The following is a 9,269-nucleotide window of genomic DNA, read 5'->3' on the forward strand; positions in this document are numbered from 1 at the left end:
CAAGTGGGCCCGTTTAATTATAGTTGATGATTCTAGTGAATAACACATGGGATTGGTATCTCCAAAACTGCTAGGGTCCCCCATTGCAACTAGACTCTCTTTAGGACTCTAGCTCTGTCACAGACTGGCAAGCCTCAGCTGTACTTCATGACTCCTTTATATCTTTAAAACCACTGCCAACTGGGTGACTCCTATGTTATAAAATGTGGCTTCCAGCTTTGTCTGGAAACTGCAATGCTTGCGACTTCTTTGTTCTTTCCTGACACATTGGTCTTCTGTCTCAAACAAATGGTTACTATATACTTGGAGAAGCTCTGATACTACATGAGAGTGAACTTACAGTTTCTATCACAGGAACTATAGGATCTGTAGCCTATTCAACAAGGGAATTAATTGTTAGCCTTCAAATGTTCTAGAGTGGCTAACTGATATATAGATGAATGCCTAACCCCTTCAAACAGTAACAGTGGGGTTGTAGTGATGTTTTTCTCCATAGCAATATTTTACTGGGCAGAAAAATAATTTAATATTGTGGAGAAGATGGTATTCTTTCCTGGCCTCTGGTTCTTAATGATCAGTTCTAGGAAAACTGAAATCTCTGTATGTCACCAAACCATGGATATAGGAAGGCCCAAAAGAACATTTGTTTTACTTTGTATCCAGTTTCATTCTTTGTCCAAGGACTTTGAACCTTGATGTCTTGGCAGGGTATGACACATTGCCTAAAAATATCCAGAACTGGGTATGTAGTTCCATTAAACTCAATGTGGAACAGTTCTTGGGGTTCTGTGATAGGTCATATATGTAAGCACCTATCTCATATATACCTCATGGATATTTCAAAGCACCAATAATTATTGTCATTTCCCATGTGTAGACAATGAGACACTGAGAAAGCTAAGCATAATTTTCATTATCACAGCAGATCTTCAAGCCTGAGTAGCTGTCGGCCCCACTCTCTCTGATAGTACTTGCTGGGCAGTACACAATCCAGGCACAGTGAGTGTGTGTTCAGGATGTGTAGAGTTCTATGTTGCTCTTCATTGTGATGCACTGTTATATATATCCATGAAATGAAGAAAACATTCTCTGGTTACTTAAGTGGAATACGTTTCTTATAAGCCATGTTTATTAAGGAAAATAAAATGCCAAGATTTATTATGTTTTGTGACCCTTAACTATAGCAAGGGGTACCTTTTTTAAAACACACTTTTTAAAAATGTATCTTGGAATTAGCTATTACTTAAGTTGTGAGGGGATGTGGAAGTCAACCTTGTGAAAGAAAAAAATGGAATGGAGAAGGAGGAGGTGCCACAAGCTCCTACAACTTTTTGAAGAATCCTGATCTGCAGTACACAGAACTAGATCTAAGATGGCTTTCCCACAAGACCAGGGAGACAACAAAAAGGAACCAAGCCTAGGGAGTCCAACAGGTGACAATGCTTCCTTGCACCTTTTGAATACCTAATCAGGCAGGGCTTTCATTGGGGCACTGTGACTATAACAGTGTGGGGAGACATGATTTGCTGAGAATTTAGGGCCAATTTCTGGGATTGGTTCAAATACTGTGCTGGGCAATAAACTCAGATCTGCATTGTGATGCTGGTATCAGAGTCTGATTTCCTAGAATTCATAATGTGACCTCATCACCTCTCTTCTCCCATCTTTGGTTCTTTTCCCACAAGGTTTGATATCACAATACATTATTTTGTTTCAAAAGTATGAATTCAGGAGTAATGTCAGCAGAAAAATCATCTAGTACTATAAGTATGCCTTATTTTAGCCCTAATCACAGTAGAAAAAGGCAGAAAATGCTGCTAATAAAACAAGCCTGAACACCAAGCATCAATTTTGTTTATTTGCTGTTTTGCTTTTTTTTGTTTTGTTTTGTTTTGTTTTGAAAGGCAAGACTTTAAATGAAGGTCTTTTGAAACTCTTCAAATATGGGCTATTTATTTATGACACAGAATTCTTGCACCACACAATTGATAGAAATATTTCTGTAATGAATGAAGTGCCAACCAAATCATTCAAATCACTTAGAAGGTAATCTGTAGGTTTCTGACCTCTCATTCATCCACATCAAATATTTTTCAAGGCTAAGGTCTAAACATGTTTGAATCAGTTGTTTAACATTTAAGTCTGATATTAAGGGGGTGCTTGGCTTATTTTCCATTACCCCTCAAATCATAACCCATCAACTACCTTACTATTCCTGGGGAACTAAAGGTTCCATTTTGTGGTTCTTGATTTTAAAGTAAAAGAGCTTAAAAATAGACCTAGAAGGAAAGTTAAGTGCCATTTTATTTGAGTTTGAGAGAGAAAACAGGTAAAGTAGACAAACTGGAGATTTTAGTGACAACTAAGAGGTAGGAGTAGATAAAAAGAAAGAGAAATCCATGTTCTTTAAATTATACCAGGAAAGCAGACAGGTTCAAAATGGAAGTCTGGAAGCAAGTGCTTGGTAGACCAAGTGGCAGGTATGTTGTAAAAAATGTGTGGGAATACAACAGAGGAAAGTAAGCTTAGGACTTTGGATGTTAACTGAACAGGATGCTAGAAAGAGAGCAATCAAGTTATTCTTCAGAACCAGAATGCAAAACGTCAAGCACATTTAGCAATGAAAATGTGTAAACAACTGCATCAAGAGAATAGCTTCTGTGGTCTGTAAGTACATCTCATGAAGGGATAATTATTCTCTAAGACATTTTTTCCTGAGGAGCTTGTCCAGGTGATGGGTAGGCCCATTTGTTAACTTTTAGGGGAGAGAAAATATTATGTCTATAATCTTACTGTTGCAGCATTATCTCTGTCCAATCACATTAGGGCAGTGACAGGCCTGTCATTGGACAGGCATAGGGAGGTAGAGCTAGAAGTTTAGGAGTGAGACAGGTCAGAGGTCAAAGGGAGAGAGGCAGGAGAAGCAATATGGAAGCAGACAACAGGAAGGTGATCCTGATCCCGAGTGGTTTTAAATACCACAAGTAGCTAAGATTTTTACAAGGTTAGAATAATTGAGTTAAACCATTATCTTTATCAATTGGCTCTGCAATTATTGTACTGGCATCTTGTAAATTGTGATCTTATTGATATATAAACTTGATTAGATAATTAAGCCTTAAGAGTAATGTTTCTACTGGGTAACTAGATGCTAGATGACTGTGGGGTGTGTGAGGTGTTACATGTAAGGGAGATGATCTTGCTAGCTGCGAAAGAATAGCAGAACCCTGCCAGGACATAGTATTTTGGCCGGCCAGTGCTGGCACTAGGGCAAGTAAGTGGTCCAATGGGGCAGGAGAGATTGAGGGGTGATCTTATTTAATATTTCCTGCAACATCTTATAGTCTTTTGGACTCTTAAAATGGCATGTCTTCATGTATGGCCAGAGATAGAATTCATATACCATATGACTAACAATCATTACTGATGAAGTTGAGGTTCTTTTTTTAATAGATAAATTTGTACACTCAAGAGCAAGTGTGAGGATCAAGTTTTATAAGTTTTTGAGAAAAGATCAAGGCAAAAATACTGAAAATCTAAGATGCTGCCTGTAATAGTGTCTAAGTCAGGGTTTCTATTCCTGCACAAACATCATGACCAAGAAGCAAATTGGGGAGGAAAGCCTTTATTCAGCTTACTTCCATCTTGCTGTTGATCACCAGAGGAAGTCAGGACTGGAACTCAAGCAGGTCAGGAAGCAAGAGCTGATGCAGAGGCCATGGAGAGATGTTCCGTACTGGCTTGCTTACCCCAATTGAAGCTCCCTTCTCTATGGTAACTCCAGCTTGTGTCAAGTTGGCACACAAAACCAGAAAGTACAATTGACTCTTTGTCAAGTTGATACACAAACACATCACTGTTAAGCCTCAATCCTTACTTTTTTATTCATCCCCAAGATCTAAAGTCCCACAGTCTTTACATATTAAAAGTTTAATCCATTTAAAATGTGCAATAACTTTTAAAAGTCTCTTAGCTGTGGACTCACTAAAATACTTTCTTTCTTCAAGAGGGAAAAATATCAGGGCACAGTCACAATCAAAAGCAAAACCAATGTCTGGGATCCAACTCACAATCTTCTGGGCTCCTCTAAGGGCCTTTGGTCACTTCTCCAGCTCTGCCCTTTGTAGCACACATTTTGTCTTCTAGGCTCCAGATGCCTGTACTCCACTGTTGCTGCTGTTCTTGGTGGTCATTGCATGGTACTGGCATTTCCAAAATACTGCTGTCTTTCCCTGTAACTAGGCTTCAACAATAGGCTCTCATGAACTGTCTTCATAGTGCCAAGCCTCACTTCCTTTGCATGACCCCTTCAGTCCTGGGCCATCAATTGCAAACCAAGGCTGCCCCTTCATCAATGGCTTTCCATGACCCCTCACTGTGCCGAGCCTCAGCTGCTCTTCATGACCCCTTCATGCCTTCAAAACCAGTACCACCTGGGTGACTCTTACATGTTACCAAGTTCTGCTGAAGGACAAGGTACAACCTTGGCTATCTCTGGAACCCAGACTCTTTATGCGCTCAGAAAACACTTCCCAGAAGATGTCACCTCAGTGATGCTGGTCTCTTCTTAATCACCGCTAATTTCTTAGCTCCAGCTAACCAGCATCAATAGTTGCAGTAATGCAAAGTTTTTGCTTTAGTAGTTCTGGTATCTTGTTAATCACAGCTGATACTTCAGCCCCAGCTGACCAAAACCACAGAATCTTCACAATCAAAACAACATGGCCCTGATAAGTCTTTAATCTTCCCTCTGAAATTTCACAAGCCAGGCCTCCATCTCTGCATTGTTCTCAACATGATCTTCCATGCTCCCACAGAACAACCCACAGAGTTCTTAACAACCAGTGGCTCTTCTAGCTCAAAGTTCCAAAGTCCTTCCACAGTCCTCCCCAAAACATGGTCAGGTTGTCACAAGAATACCCCACTATGCTGGTACCAATTTGTCTTAGTAGGAGTTTCTACTCCTGCACAAACATCATGACCAAGTAGCAAATTGGGGAGGAAAGGGTTTATTCAGCTTACTTCCATCTTGCTGTTGATCACCACAGGAAGTCAGGACTGGAACTCAAGCAGGTCAGGAAGCAGGAGCTGATGCAGAGGCCATGGAGAGATGTTCCTTACTGGCTTACTTACCCCAATTGAAGCTCCCTTTTCTGTGATAACTCCATCCTGTATCAAGTTGGCACACAAAACCAGCCAGTACAAATAGGAAGACAGAGAAGAAAGGGGGACAATTTTTAGTTAAGGTCCAAGAAAGTAGGAATAGGGGTCATCAAGAATTTGCTTAAAGTTTAGCACTTAACAAACACGCTTGAAGACATTAAAATATAATGCAGCCATACACATTTAGATATACCAGTGCATGTCTCCATTGGCTACTTTTTAAAAGAATTCCAAAAGCACTTCCTGATAAATATTTTATTATATTTAGTATGCCATGATAATTTCTAAATTTATATGTATTACTAAAAAAATAAAATGCTACCAAAAATATAGTTTTCTTTTTTGGTTGTTAGTCTCCTTAATAATTATTTTAAAACATCCCAGTAGGGTATTTGAGTATTATTTTATTGGGGATTGAAAGAAAAACAAGGTAAACAAGTTATAAATCTTAGCAGCTCTCATGTGGAACAGAATCACACCTTTGACTTAGGAGTTAAGGAAGCTGCATGTTCTGTAATGGAGCTCTATAAGCAGCTGCCTGTTTGACAAGCAGAAAGAACTTCAGAGAACCTGTACAAAGTTCATGAGTGTTATGAAAAGCATACTTGGCCTTTCAGTCAATTTAGAAAGCAGGATTAAAAAAATGACTTTCTACATTTTGAATAACAGAAGCTGCCTGACTTATCAGTGCTGCATGATGGGAACTTTGTAAGTAGCCTCATGAGAAAAGGACCTATGGAAAGTAGAAATAAGTTTCTAATTAGGAGTATTATTTCTTACATCTCTTTAGCATGGCCTCAGAGGAATCTGCATTTCTGGGGGTGAGGGGGTCTCCACATCAGCTGATTGATTGGCCAAGCTGAATTAATTCTTAAGGGAGGAGGCAATAGTATGCAGTGTTCTGACCTTTGGAGCCAAACAAAATGTCACATCTCCTCCTAGGGTCAGCAGCAGTGCTTAGATGGCATTTTTTTTTTTTTTTTTTTTTGATCAGGGAGAAATATCCTTCCCTAAAAAGCCTCAACCAATGCCTCCACCTTTTCAAATGGTATTTTAAATTTTAAAGAGGTGAAAACTTTATATTTACCTTTCTGGTGTTACCTTGGAAGTGGGAAGAGAGTTCAAAGTTGATCAAAAGGAAAGAGTCTATATTCAATGTCCTCTATGCCTACTAGTCTCCTTGTTATATAAACTAGCTGTGTAGGGAGAAAGAAAAGATAGCAGGACACCAAAGACATTTTTAGCATTTCTAGCCTCTGGTAAAGACAAAACCAAGGTTGTTTCCAGATTCTGGTCAATCACAAGGATCAAGGCCCCTGGTATACAAGATTGCCCTACCAGTTTTTGCCTTTTTTCTTTGTTGACCTTTACAGTGACTGTTACTGTAGTTGCTTTCATGATAATTTAGTGAGTACAAAACTTGCTTATCTCAAGTTTATTTTAAACTCACACTATCTATTTTTATTTCTTAAGCAACTTTCCCTATAGCTATTGGTTTAGGGGATTTTCTTCCTGTGCATTGTGTATTTATAGACTTTCAGTATATAGGACTGCATTGCAGATTCCACATGATAGCACTGTTGAGATTGACCCTCCCAGGCTTGTTCTAGAATTGAAACAATTTTATTATTCACCTGCAGCAAAATATTTGACTTTATATTCATAAATTTCTTTACAGAAAAATAGGTCTCTTTTATTCTGTGTACCGTATCTTTAATAGCAACCGCCTCTCATTTCCCCAGGATGCTTGAACTGCCTGTGTACTGTGTGCCCATATGTCTTGGTTTACAGGAGCCCCTGAAATACAGCCCCTGTCTTTATTGTCAATTTGATTTCATAAGTCAGTATTCTATAATTTATCAGGTATATTTTTATATATTACATATATACACATGTAAAATATTATGTTCAGTTGTATACATGTGAGGTGCTTGGAATTAGAATGGATCACCACAAGCTTTTCTCACATAAGTGTACACATATTTTTATGGTTGGTCCCCAGTTGGTAGAACTATTTGAGAAGCATTAAGAAGTGTGGAGTTGTTAGAGAGTTCATAGGACTGAGGATGAGGGTTAGCTTTGAAATTTTAAAACCTTACACCATTCCCAAGTTAGGTCCTTGCTCGTGGATTCATCCTCTGAAACTCTAAGTTCCCAATAATTTTTTTTTTAATTAAGTTGCCTTAGTCATGATGTTTTAGCATGGTAATAAAAAAGTAACTAAGTATATGTACAGTTGTGTTCATATGTAAATTGTGTATGTACAAGTGTGTGAGTTCATGACCAGGTTAATGAATATGTTTACATGCACATATGATAACATGTATAAGTGTATAATTTATAGGTTATATATTTATAGGCATATGCATGTATAATTATGTACATTTACAGCTGAACACATGCATAGATGTGTTCACATATGCACATGTATAGGTAAAGCTGAACACATGTATAGATTACACATGTATAGGTATGCATGCATGATATATGTACTTATGGGTGGTTGCTTGTACAAATGTGCACATATACAAACATGACCATGCATATTATACTCACATATTGATGTGATGTGTGCATTTGTAGGAGTAAGCTTTTGCTCATCATTGTTTTCTTTCTCCATTTCTCTAAAATAATTTCCCCTGTTTTAGGGTTTTCTAGTTTTTTTTCTCAAGTGATGCTTTATTACTTATACATAGTTAATGCAAAATTTTTCTTTTTCATTTCAAACTCATCTTCTGTTTGAAAGTTAGAGTCATGTTATACTTACTGGATTCTTGGTAATGACTTATTACAGTGTAGTACGGTTGCCTGTTCTGGTACCAAATGCTGACTCTGAGCTTAGAAGTGTAGGGGGTTATCTGTTGGTTTTTGGGGGGGTTTTGGAGGTTTTTGAAGCAATATTAAGATTTTGTTTATTTATTTTTTATTAGATATTTTTTTATTTACATGTCATGATTTCTCCTTTCCCAGTTTCCCCTCCAAACAAAAACAAAAACAAAAACAAAAACAAACAAACGAAAAACACCCTAATTCTTAAGTTGTTATTTTTTTCTGATGGCACTAGAATCCTGTAAAATGTTTTGACTTGTTTGGAGTTCTGACTTCAAAAGTGCCTTCTATTCCTGGAGTTGGGTTTCGTACTGAGTAGGATCTCACGAGGATTCTAGGCAGGATTTGAACTACCTTACACTACCTCAGCTCTTCCATTTTTTTCTAGTTTCATTCAGAATTTTGGAATTAGATTATAATATACCTTAACGTAACTATTGGAAAGTCACAGATACTGAGAACTAACCTTTTTGTCTCTAGTTTTTAATATTTTTAATCCTTCAATTTGCCTTTTTGATTTTTGTCTTGACTCTGATCTTGTAAGTAGTGAAGTGGCCCCTGCCTACCTCCACAGTCTGTGGGTAGCTCACGTAGATCTCGAGGAAGTTGCTGGGCTGTCCATAAGTCGTCATTCAGGTTCTGCAGCTTGGTGATGAGCCTCCATTTCACTATCCCTATCACTGTGGCTTCTCTTCACCGCTGGTGCCTTCCGCCAACACCCACCACCCACTGACTCCTGGCTTGCCACCTTTTTGATTTTTAAAGGGAGAAAAAAAAGACATGGAGTTGAATGGATGGGAAAGTGGAGAAGGTCGGGGGAGGATATGGGGAGAATCATAATTAGAATACCTCATATACATTTTTAATGAGATAAAATATTATAAAAGATTTTAATATACTTATTTGAAAGTTAGGTACTGTGAAAGAGCACAGTAAATCGTCGTATCTGCTATACATGTGCCAGGGGACTCAGACAAGCCCTCCTTGGTTGTGACTTAGTCTCTGGAGCTCCCAGTGGTACAGGTTAGTTAACACTGTTCTTCTTATGGGGCTACCATCCTCTTCATTTCTTTCAATCATTCCCCCAACTCTTCAGTAGGGGTCCCTGACCTCTGTCCAAAAGTTCATAATAATTATGTGCATCTGTCTCAGTCAACTGCAAGTAGAGCCTGCAAGAGAACACCTATGCTAGACTACTGTCTGCAAGGACAACTGTGGTCTCCCTCCCCTAAGCCTAGACATTAACACAGCGTTGTGGAAGCAGCTACATTCAGTAG

This window comes from Mastomys coucha, unplaced genomic scaffold (genome assembly GCF_008632895.1).
Source record: "Mastomys coucha isolate ucsf_1 unplaced genomic scaffold, UCSF_Mcou_1 pScaffold14, whole genome shotgun sequence".
NCBI lineage: Eukaryota > Metazoa > Chordata > Mammalia > Rodentia > Muridae > Mastomys > Mastomys coucha.